At 41.1% G+C, this 12,688-nt stretch overlaps 2 long non-coding RNA genes across 6 annotated transcripts in view; one reads left to right on the forward strand and one right to left on the reverse strand.

Moving 5' to 3' along the window:
* LOC138143638 (uncharacterized) overlaps positions 1-12,688 on the forward strand; it is a 185,613-nt gene that overhangs the window by 158,051 nt on the left and 14,874 nt on the right. The window contains exon 4 of one of the 5 annotated variants that reach the window (XR_011163761.1): positions 11,425-11,530. The exons of the other annotated variants lie outside the window; for them this stretch is intronic. This is a non-coding gene — a long non-coding RNA (uncharacterized lncRNA). The remainder of the gene's footprint in view (positions 1-11,424; positions 11,531-12,688) is intronic. 5 annotated transcript variants of the gene reach the window in all.
* Positions 1-12,688, reverse strand: part of LOC138143640 (uncharacterized) — a 288,388-nt gene that overhangs the window by 56,388 nt on the left and 219,312 nt on the right. The gene's annotated exons all lie outside the window — the stretch shown is intronic.

Below are 12,688 nucleotides of genomic sequence, written 5' to 3' on the forward strand. Positions count from 1 at the left end.
CTACTGAAAAACAAGCCTCCTACCCCAGGCTCCAGGTGCACTTTAGCCTAGGGGCAGGGAAGATCTTTAAATTTACATTCCCATTACAGCAAGTCACTTACATTTCTGTTTGCCTTAGTTTTCCCAAGTATAAAATGAGAATAATAATAGCACTTGAATCACAGGGTTGTTGTAAGGATCAAATAAGATAATAATTGCAAAATGTTTAGGACAGTGCCTGATGCATAGTAAATGCTATTATATAAATGCCAGATATTATTATTGCCATCATTATTTGGTCATTTTTCAGTGCTGTACAACTCTTCGAGACCCCATTTGCAGTTTTCTTGGCAAAGATACTGGAGTGACTTGCCCCTTCCTTCTCCAGTTCATTTTACAAATGAGGAAACTGAGGCAAATGGAGCTAAATGATTTGCCCAGATTCACACAGCTAGCAAGCATCTGAGGCTGGATTTAAGTTCATAAGGATGAGCCTTCCTGACTCCAGACCTGACACTCTATGCACTGTGCCACCTAACTGCCCTTTACTATTAGTATTATTATTATTAGACATGCACATATATATATATATATATATATATATATATATATATATATATTATCCCCATGTTTCTCCTCCCCCCACACACCTCCTTTTTGGCTTCAGCAACCCACAAAGACTCTTTATTAAGGTACGGAGCAGTTGTGGTCCAAGTTGGAGAAAGGATGGTATAAAGCCTTGTTGAATAGTTCTGATAGTAAAATAGCACTTCTGTTTATTTGTACTAAACCATCTGTTGAACCTTCATGAGGGGGTACCTATTTCTTCTATTGTAGACAGATTTAGTGAAGAAGTCCATGCCTATACACTCTATCAAATTTCACCAATGCTTAAGGACAGACATTTTCTATGAGATTGAGATGATTAGTAATAGTGGTGAGCAGCTGTAGCTAATTTAGTAGAAATTAGGATGGAGGCCGGGCCTCATTAAAAACATTGCTTCTCTGATTGGACTGGGAGACCTCTACGAAGGAAATCCCACTGGGGCCTGGGCTACTAGAAAGGATTCCTAGTTATTGTAGAACATTGCTGTTGCTGCCTTATTAACGCTAAAGTTCTACAAGTACCCTAAATTTCTCTGGGGTAATCAAACCCAGACCAGTCCATGAGCTCATTCAAAAGAAGGAGTTATTTGTTAACAAACAAAAGCATCAAGTAGAAAGTCTGGGAAGAAAGTATGGCTTGGCACAGAAACATGCTCTTGTCTACAAGAAATTGAGTGCAGCTAATTGTGAGAAATCTTTAGGACTTCTCACAGTTATTCTGAAATCAGACCCATGACTCTGATTCTTGGACCACTTCTTTTCATTGCTTCTCAGACTGATTCCTGAATGATTCCTGTTCCTGCTCTGACTCTCATTTCAGCCCTTATCTTTCTGGATGCCAACTCTGACTCTGAAATTTGCCCCCCAAGCTTGGCCCTTTGCTGAGTGGCAGCCTCTGGGAAGTGACCTTTTCTTATTTCCTGGACCACGAGGCATCACCTTCTATCAAGGAAAGGTCTCAGCCCCTGGGCATTGCAAGTCCTGCTCCCCCTCCCCATCACTGCCTCCCAATGAACCTTGAAGGAATAATGTAATCCATACTTGTGATTCTACGGACCTTAATTATATCTCCTTTTAGCCTTTTGTCTTTCCAGACTAAACTCTCGATCTTTCAAATATGTCCTCATAAGGCTATTTCTCACATGTCCTTTCTTCATCACCTTGGATAATGGGTCTTCTCTAGCTCTTGAGTTTTTCTTGAGCAACAACCTTAAAACCACCTCAAAATTGGTATTTGTGGAACAGAACAAAGGGCTCTGACTCCTAGTCCAATGCTGTAGTCTTTAGGATTTGCTTCTCTGCAAAACCTGGGTGACCAGGGGCTCCTGTCTTTCTCTTCAATCCCATCTGGCTTCTCTGGACATTGCTACTTATTAGATTTGTAGTTTGCTTTGGTCTGTTGGTAAATTCTCCCCTCCTCTCCATGACAGAGATATGTCCTGGACACCTTTGCCTTGCTCCAGAAAGCTATAGGACTTTTCCCTGCTGACATGACCCATACTGGAACTTTTCTGGGAATGAATTAGGGGATAGTAGAGACCTGCCTTCTTTAGAATCACTGCCCTAGTAGCCCAGGCCTCTGTGGGTTTTTCTTTGTAAAGACTGCCCAGACATGAACAGAGAAGCAGAGCATTTGTGTTGGAAAGAGCCTTTGGATTCTAGAGACCTTGGATCTAGTCCTGACTAGGCCCTCACCAGCTGTGTGAACCTGACCCTCTGATGCTCAGACTCAGCTCAAAGGTGGGGGGAGGGGTAAGTGAACGAGATGCTCTCTCTGAACCCTTTTTCAAATGAGATAGTATTTCTAAATCATTTAGCCTGACACAAAGTAGGTGTTTAATAAATGTTTGTTCCTTTCTCCTCCACCCCCCCCTTTTTTTTTTTTTTTAACATTTTAGGGTTATCTGATACTTGTGTGTATTATAAAAAAGGCTAGTTTGTATGACTATACGTGTTTGTAATGGGGTTTTTCTTGCCTTTTCAAAGGTCAGGGAAGAAGAGATCCTTTCCCAAGAATTCAAAACTAAAAATGTAATAAAATTGTATTTTAAAAAATAAATTAAAAAGGGAAATACAAAGGAAAGGGTAGGAGGAGATGAAATTTAGAAATCCTTTCCTCCAACTATCCTTTTGAAAGACCCTTCTTAAAGCCTGCCATTCTCTAAAGATCCTAAGCTCTCTCAAAGAGGCTTGGCCTTCCTCTTAGGCTTCTAAGTCAAAGTTGATCTAGGCTTCCAAGTCCAAGTTGATACACAACCCAGTTGCTTAAAGCCCATCCTCCTTCGGTGTGGTTTTCAGCTGAATGCCAAAAGTTGAAGCAAAAACTCATAACATGCCAATTACCCTGGCCTCAAAACCACAAATGATTGTACACAGCTGTTGGCAACAGAAACCTTGTTCCAAGCATTTAATGCCTAATTGAATAAACCCAAAGATCCTAGCTTTGCTTTTGACTCGAAGCTGGAGGGTCCCTTCACTCTGAACTTTAACAAATTTAGAAGGAAGGAGGAAAAGGAGGGGGCCTGTTGAATGTAGCTGTGGATCCTAAGCATCTCTTCCCACTTCCCACTGATCTGGGGATATTCTGGATTTGGGTGAGGCTGGTGGCAGGTGTGAAGCTGGAGGCGAGTCATTTTAAGTCTCAACTCTAGATTGTCTTCCCAAAATTTGCACTGAATGGGGAATAAGTGGATTCATTGCAGCTTTTAGTGCTTGAAAAAAGAAGGCAACCAGAATGTGTCCTATAGATGTAGTGAAATATTAATAGCACAGCAGTTCCCAATATGAATCTGGGAATCAATATGCTTGTTAATGGTTTTCAAATGAACACAGACCCTATTGGGATGGAAAAATACAGTCATTTCAAAACATTCCTGAAATCCTAGTAGCTTTTTATCGTGGTGAGAACATAAGCTCCTTGAAAGCAGGGGCAGTTTTTGTCTTTGTAAATTCAGAGCCTAGAGAGGTAGAGATTGATCTTGGTGGCAGGAAGACTGGGTTCGAATCTTGCCTTTTATATATACCTTCCTTATCTCTCAGTGACTGTCTAAAGCTATAAATGACAGGCAAGTTGCCAATCTGCATTGATAGAGGGAGTTTCCTTATCAAAAGTCAGATCCCCACACTCATGAAATCACAAGTGTGGACCAAACAAATCCCCAGGGACTAGAACAATTTTTTTGTCCTGTCCAAGCTATGATTCCATCAGTATAGGAAACTCACAACAAGAAACCTCCTACCAATGGAGATTAGCAGCCATTCTGTAATTTATAGACACAGAGATTTGTTTGGTCCACTGAAACCTAAAGTGAACTGCAATGGGTCACACCAGCCTAGGGCCTTATCTGTTATGCCTCATCACCTGTCCAAAGTGCCCAAAATATAGTAAATGCTAAATAAATGTTTGTTTAATTGAAGTGTATGTATTCCCTCAGTCCATAAATACTAATAACAGTGCAAATAACATCATAGGGGATTTTCTCTGATGTAAAAACACTGTCCCCATACTTTTATTTATTTCTTTTTGGAGGGCAATTGGGGTTAAGTGACTTGCCCAAGGAAAGTCTTTTGAAAGATGTCCAGGACACTGAGATGTTAAGTACTTGTCTAAGGTCACAGAGCTAATAGTTGACAAAGACAGGACTTGAACACAGGTCTTCCTGATTCTAAGGTCAGCTTTTTATTCATTAATCCCATTTGACTGTTACATAGCAACTCTGTGACATAGATGGTACAGATTTTAGCCCTGAGTCTCAGAGAAGCTCAGTGATTTATCTAAGATCACTTAGCTACTGAATTGCAGAGCAGGAATTTGAATCCAGGGTTCTTGATACAGACCAATGCTTTTTCCAAAATAAAATTAACTCATTCTCAGAGATGGGTTTTGGTCTTTTGTTTTACTTTTTTTTTCTTTTTTAAATTGGAAAAATGGAGTATAGATTTAGAGCTAAACAGGTCATCTAATCCAACCCCCATATTTTCCAGATGAGGAAAATGAGACCCAGTTGAGGTTAAATATCTTCCCTATGGTCACATGTTTAGTAAGTGAAAAAGGCAGAATCTCAACCCAAGTTTTTCTGATTCCAAGCCCATTGTGTAATTCATTGTAGGGAAAGGGAAGGGAATAAGTATTTATATAGCATATTCTATGTTACAGGCATTGTGTTAAGTAAATATTATACAGATATTATCTCATTTGATCCTTATAACAACCCTATGAGACATGTCCTGTTATTATCTTCATTTTAAGGTTGATAAAACTGAGGTAAATATGGATTAAGCCTAGGGTAACTTAGCTACTAAGTCACTTAGCTGGTCACTTGTCCAACTGGTAAATGTCTGAGGCCAGATTTGAATTCAGGTCTTCCTGACTCCAGGCCCACTGGACCAGTGCTACCTAGGGATACTATCATGAAGTAGAGTTTATTGTTTTTGTTTTTAAATGTTATGTCCAATCTGTCACAGCTTCTTGTGAAGACAAGGGTTTCCATACAAGGCCAGGTTGAATTGAAGAGCAGAGTTAATTATAGTTAATTTTAGTCTGTTACACAATCTTCCCAAGGTTCCCCACTGGGGACCTACTTCCATTGGGGAGGCCCTCTGTACTTCCTTTGCCTCCCTACTGCATTTTGAAATGGGGAGAAAGCCTGGACTTCATGCCACTTTTGGGAGTCACCTGGAATTCTGACCAGGGAAGAACCAGAAGCTAGAGGCAACAGGTGAACCTTCTGGGGGCACAGGAAATCAAACTGGAAGAGGGCTGTGCAAGGAAATGAATAAACAGTTCTAAACAGAACTGAACCAAACAATGCTCACGGGAATTGTCTAAAGTGGCCCTTAGCGGACGCTCTAATTTCTCTGCTGGTCTAACAAGGGATATCAGCCCAAGGTTAACACTATAAATAACCATTCAGGGGGAAGGATGTGAACCAAATTACCTATGACATGGTAGAATTAGATAAATATAAATCAGCTTCATTGTTTTCTACTCAAAAGCAAGTGATTCTGGGGCAGCTAGGTGGTGCAGTGAATGGCGCACTGGCCCTGCATTCAGGAGGACCTGAGTTCAGGGCCAGCCTCAGACACTTGACATACTTACTAGCCGTGTGACTTTGGGCAGGTCACTTGACCCCAATTGCCCTCCAAAAAGCAAAAAAAAACACAAACAAAAAAAGTAAGTGATTCTAGCTTTGCTCAAACCACCCCCTCCATAAAAAAGATCATGCTCCCTTTAATGCAAATACAACATTTCACATCTGCTTGATAACCAGGGAAGACAGCTAAGGCAAAGGTCTAGCTGAGCATGTAGACTTCACTGGGACTATTTCTCTGGGAGATATTTGTTCCTTCTTGTCAGTTATTCAGTTAATTAAGTGGGTGGAAGAGGAGGGGGAAGATGCCACGATGAAAGTGGGGTTTGGGTGCTCAGGGAGCCAAGTGTCTTCCTTCCTAAAACCTCCAGGGCATGTGAAATCCTGAAGATGGTCATTGTTAGCTAGAAATTTCCCTGCTTTCACATCCAGAGCAGGTCTCCTTGCTCCTGAAGTCTCCATTCAGGGAAGCCAAAGGACTCTGCTAGGCAGAACTTCTCATGAGCAGCTGGGGAAAGTAGGGAGAGGTTTTCAAAGGAAGGCAATGTCTGGTTAAAGACCAATCTGGAATTTCTGACACTGAAGTGTGGCTTGAAACTTTGTCCCACCCCATAACTTGATCCAGGAAAAAAATGGAGTTGAAAAGCCGTCACTGAGTTCTGTCTGGACAACACCCTGCCTGGGGATTTGCCATTGAAAACCAAGTTTTATAATAACTACTCATCTTTCTAACTCCTTGAGGCTTACAAAGTTCTTTCTCCACAAATATTCTGTGAGGTGAGGAGGGCAAATATTTTTATGCCTATTTTACAAGTTAGGAAACTGAGGTTCACAGAGGTTGTGACAGATCCAAAGTATAGTGGGAAAAGCAATGACTCTAGAGCCAGCAGGCTTGGGTTCAAATCCTACCTCTGACACTGTGTGACCTTGAGCAAGTTACTTAATTTCTTTGGGCCTCAGTTTCCTAATCTGTTAAATTAGGGGGTTGGAGTAGATGGCCTGTGAGGTGTCTGCCACCACTAGATCTGGATTTCAAGTTAGATAATTTGGGTTGGAATCTCGTCTCCTATCTCTTTCCTATTTTAGGACCTGTATGTTTTGTACATGGATGAGTCCTTTTTAGGGTTACTCCCCCATCTTTGGTGTCCACCTGTCACTCAACTCTCACCTGCAACTCCAAGAAATTGTAGCATATAAAGTGACCACAACTATCTCAGTAGATGGGCTAAACCAAATCGAGGGTAACTGACAGGCCTCAAACCGGTAGGTAAGTTGGGTGGATGTTTACTCCAAATATGTGAAGACTTCCCCCACTGGATAAGAACGATTTCTTCCAACAGGCATGAAGGTGGCTGAAGCAGGTGCTGTGGGATGATCAGAGCTTGGTCAACATCATCCACTGCATTCTGGGTCATTGCCAGTCGTCCAGACTTTTGTCTTGCCACAGAACTTCAGTGACTCTGGAAGACAGAGTGAGGCTGGTGACTTTGTGCAGTCACCCATAATCTCATCAGAAATGAAGCATGGTGGGGGGACGGCTAGGTGCTGCAGTGAATAGAGCACTGGTGCTGAAGTCAGGAGAACCTGAGTTCAAATCCGGCCTCAGACACTTAACACAAAAACTAGCCATGGGACCTTGGGCAAGTCACTTAACCCCAATTGCCCTCCGAAAAGCAAAATAAAAATAAAAATTAAAAAAAGAAATCTAGCATGAACAACAACAACAAAACCCTTCATTTTTCAGGATCTCCCTTAATTCTACTATGTTCCTCCTACTGGCTATCTCTAGTTTATTGTGTATATAGGTCATTTGTAAATAATTGGTTACCAGTTGTCTTCCCCACTAGAATATACTGTTTTTTTGAGAGCAGGGACTGTTTTTCTCCCTGTCTTAGTATCTCCAGCACTTAGCACAGTGTGTGGCACATGGTGAGTGCTAAAGAAATGTTTGTTGAGTTATTTTAAGGGATCCACTAATCCAAATGTACATTACACATTGACATTTGGATTGTTAGCACTTCAAATCATTGTAGATTCTATCAGGCCTCCAGTCTCTGAAAACTGCAAAATTTCAATCTCACTCAATGACTCAGCAGAATAAATTAACACACATGACTTCTATAGGCTAAATAAGTAACGTATCTCAGAGATATACACACTATATCAAAGATGTGTGGTTATAGCTGAGAGTCAGCGCGTTGTTTTTCAGTCATGTCTGACTCTTTGTGACCCAATTTGGAATTTTCTTGGCAGAAAAACTGGAGTGGTTTGCTGTTTCCTTCTCCACCTCATTTTGAAGATGAGGAAACTGAGGCAAACAGGGTTAAGTGACTCACCCGGGGTCACACAAGCTAGTAAGTGTCTGAAGTCAGATTTGAACTCAAGAAGATGAATCTTCCTGACTTCAGGCCCTGCACTCTATTCACCAAATCACCTGGCTACCCTTAGAGGTAGCATAGCATAATAGAGAACTGGCCACAGAGTCTGGAGTAATAAAACCTAACATTTACAAAATGATTGACATGTGTTATTTAATTTGGTTATTAAAACAATACTGTCAGGTGCTGTTGTTATCACCCTTTTACAGATAAGGAAAATGAAAATAAGATTCAGTAACTTGTCCAGGGTTGTATAACTACTAAGTATCTAAGATGAGAATTGCACTCCGATCTTTCTGTGCCTAGATCCAAGACTCCCTCTATTGCACCTAGCTGATTCTATTCGAATTCAGGGGTTAGGAAGTACCTTCATACCTGGAAAAGAGTACTCCTTTTGTAATCAGAAAACCTGGGTTAAAATTCTGCCTTTTACACTTGGCATCTGTGTGACCTCAAGCAATTCACATAATCTCTCTGGGACTCAGTTTCCTCATCTCTATCACTTAATGGCTCTTTAGCTCTGAATCTATGATCTACACCCCACAGAATGGTGAAGGAAGGAGGTTGGTTGGAATTATTAAAATAATTATCACATGTGCTATGTTAGCCATGCTAGGACATTTCTCTTTCTGCTTGCTTCTGACTATTACTGGTTATTTGACCCCAGGCATATACCTTAACCTCTCTGCTCCCCAGAGAGGATTGTAAAGTGCGAAACAGCTACTAATTTACAGTGGTAGATGGATTTTCTTCACTGGGAGTTCCCTTATCCCAGTGAAATCACAGGTCAGAATTTTTCTAAGAAAGTCAATGCCATTGTGAATAATAAAATACATAAAATAAAATTCCTTTGAAAATGTCACTAAAGGGCAGCTAGGTGGCACAGTGAATAGAACACTGGCCCTGGAGTCAGGAGGACCTGAGTTCAAATCCAGCCTCAGACACTTAATACTTACTGGCTGTATGACCTTGGGCAAGTTACTTAATGCCCTGCCTTCCCACCTCCAAAAAAGGGGGGGAAAGTGTCACTGAATTCTTAACAGCTTTTTTTTAATCATTATGTATTTTCTAAGTAAATGAAAACCATTGTGATTATATGAGGAGCCATGACATTTTTATACATTTCCAAAGGGATTGTCATTTTGAAAACTTGGGAACCGCTATATGAAGGAATTTAATTGTTACAGGGTCAAAAAGAAAGATACGGTCCTGATCTTCCTCTTTAGACAGTGTGGTAAGCATTGCTGGGCAGAAACAGTGGTATTTTCAGCCACAGTCTGACACACAGAAAGCAGGGTTGTAGGGGGTAGTGTCTTTGATTTCCAAAAGACAGAGAGTATACATGTTGACATGTATTTGCACAGACCCCCTCCTCCACTTGTGAGCAAAGAGATCAGAGTGAAACATTTATCCTTCTTGTCTCTTGCAAAATGAATGGTCCTTTCTTCCCTCTGGGGTAACACAGAGACAGGTTCATTAACTTTTTATAGGCTATGTGGATGTAGGCAGCTGTAACGCAGACAACTCTTGGCTCCTATGAACAAACCAAGAAAAGAAAGGGAGCCAGGGAAGAAAAGTAGTATATGGGGATGAGAAAGAAGACGGTCCTGATGAAGAAGGAGATGAATTCTGCAGCTTCACCACCAAGTTTTCTCTTCCCAGTCCAATAAAGCTGCATATTTCTGTCCAGCTGCCTGCTGCTAATGGAGGATCTGATTCAGAATAAGTCAAAATCAAAGCTAGGGCTGCCAGGGAACTATTTCCCTTGTCTTTCACTCCCTGTCTTCCAGACTTCTCATTATGGTTGAGTCGTGTCTGAATCTCTGTGACCCCATTTAGGATTTTCTTGGCAAAGATACTGCCATGATTTGCTATTGTCTTCTCCAGCTCATTTTACAAATGAGGAAACTGAGACAGAGTTAAGTGACTTGCCCAGGGTCACACTGCTGTGTCTGAGGCCAGATATAAACTCGTAAAGAGGAGTCTTCCTGACTCCAGGCCTAGTTCTCTATCCACTGAGCCACAGACTTACTCATTCCTTTATCCAGAAACACTCAATCCCAACCTTGTCAAACTATCTTGAGGGTTTAAGAACATTTCAGCATCTGAAGTCTAAGAAAAATTATTTGTATTTTATTTGGTTCTTCTCACTCGAAATCTCCTGGCAGTTTGAAAAAGCATAAGCTAGATATATTTCAGACTAGAGAAGCCCAACTGTCTCAACAGCTGACTGGTTGGTCTTCCTGGCTCAAGCCTCTCGGCAATCTAGCCCATTCTCCACTCAGCTGCCAAGGTGATATTCTTAAAGCTCAGGTCTTTCTACATCACTTTCCTATTTTATAAACTCCAGTGGCTTCCTATGACCTCTGGGGTGAAATACAAAATCCTCAAAATCTCTTTACAACCTTACTCTTACAACTTCTTACCTTTCCATGTCTTCTTATACCTTACTCCTCACTACATATTCTATGATCCAATAACCTGTGGCCTCCTAGCTGTCTTTCTCTCTATAAACTCTGTCTCCTAATCCTGTAAAATTTCACTGGCTGTCTCTATTTTAATGTTGTTTGAATGAGGTTCAGGGCCCCAGGTTGCAGTGCAAGGAAGCAAAGCCAGTAGAAAGAAAGTAATACAAACACACTTTTTTTTAAGGTGAAATATATCATGAGAGGCAGTCAGAGGGGATGGAAATAGATCAGGTCTGTTGGGGTCACTGGCAGAAGTGGGAGGACAAAAACTGGTAAAGCCTATTGGGTTGTTACAAAGTCCTTAACTGGGTCATGCAAGACTGGACATTGTGTGGAGAGAATGGAAAGACTGGACCTGGGATGCCGGTCATGGTTCCAGGCTTAGAATTGACTCATAATAAGAGGAACGCCTGGTATATTGACAGCTACATGATATACAAAGTCCCCATCACCAAGAAAAGGGCCTCTTGGCAAGTACTATAGGCGTCACCTTGGATGAGTTGACTCTGGGGACATGGATTTCCCAGCTTATTCCTTTAGCAGGACATGTAGGTGACTAAGGTCCTTATAGCCTCCCATTCCTAGAATCTTCTCCCTTCTCATTTCCACTTACTGACTTCCTTCAAGACTCACCTCAAACCCTACCTTCTGCAGAAAGCCCTTCCCTGCTGCTAGTGACTTCCCTTTGAGATTGCCTCCCATTTACACTGTATATTTCTTGTCTGTCTATCTATCTATCTGTATATCTATCCTTCTATCCATCCACCCACCCACTCATCCATCCACCCATCCATCCATCCATCCATCCATCTATCGATCTCTCTATTGTTGATTTATATGCTGCCTTCCCCATTAGAATGTGACCTCCCTGTCAGAAGACACTGTTTTTGCCTTTTTTTTAAGGTCTGCAATGCCTGGGACTTAAGTGCTTAAAGTGCTTGTTGAATGACTGACTGAGACAGTGAAGGACTTGCCCTAGGGCATATGAATCATACATTCATATGTACAGGTAAGACTCATGAATCATGGCTAGAAAAATTCTTTACTCCTGGGCTAAGTGGCCTAACTCACAATATGCCTCTCTGTCTTCAGTATACACAAATTTTCTATAACTATGAGGAACTTTCTATAACTTTCCCTTCCCAATGTTCTTTTTATCAGTGGTATTCTCATTCCCTCCACTATTCAGATTTGTATGATCAGGGTCAATTTTTATCCCTTCTCCTATGCATTCTACATATAGCCAACTAGTTACCTAGTTAAGCTCACTCCAACAAGGCAATTATTGGAAACCTATCTTATACAAGGCATTGAGCTTGGTATCTGGGATAACAAGACAAAATTAAAAAGTCCTTGTTCCCAAGGAGCTTAATTTCCCCTAAGCCCTTTCCATTCTGCCTTTAGAATCTTTCATAGCTATTCCTTTCCATACCTTTACCCCATTATCATAGTCTGGGCCCTCATCACATTATACATATACTACTGCAATTAATTTCCCCCCACACTTTAGTCTTCTTTTTCTTCACACTTGCTCCCTGTGACTAGATTTTTTTTGCTTTTTGGAGGGCAATTGGGGTTAAGTGACTGGCCCAAAGTCACATGGCTAGTAAATGTGTCAAGTGTCTGAGGCCAGATTTGAACTCAGGTCCTCCTGACTCCAGGGCTGGTACTCTATTCACTACACCACCAAGCTGCCCCTGACTGATTTATTTAACTAAGGTGCTATTTTCTTTATACCATTTCCCTACTCAAAAATCATTGATGTTTCCCCATGACCTACAGAATAAAGTTCAAACTCTATAGCTTGGTAGTTAAAATATTCCACATTCTCACTGCAAAGTCTCCTTTCAACTGTATTGATCATTGATTTGCCAAAATGAACCAGAAAAATGTCTAGTTAACAATTTCCTAAACATTCCTTATCCATTGCCTTCTCTGAGTCTTTGCTACGACTTGTCCTTTGCCTGTAATACTATTAGAGAATCATAGATCTGGAGTAGGAAAGCATCTTAAGGGTTATCTAATTCAACCACCTTCTCCCATTATGCAGATGAGGAAATTGAGGTCCAAAAAGTTTAAGCAACTCATTCCAGGTCAAACTGTCAGATCCAGGATTGAAATTCTGGTTTTATAGCTCCAAGTTGAGTGTTCTTTTCACTGAAAGACA

The sequence above is a fragment of the Petaurus breviceps genome, unplaced genomic scaffold, assembly GCF_028583685.1.
Source record: "Petaurus breviceps papuanus isolate PSGF00001 unplaced genomic scaffold, PetGlider_PUasm1.0 90650, whole genome shotgun sequence".
In the NCBI taxonomy this organism is placed as follows: Eukaryota; Metazoa; Chordata; class Mammalia; order Diprotodontia; family Petauridae; genus Petaurus; species Petaurus breviceps.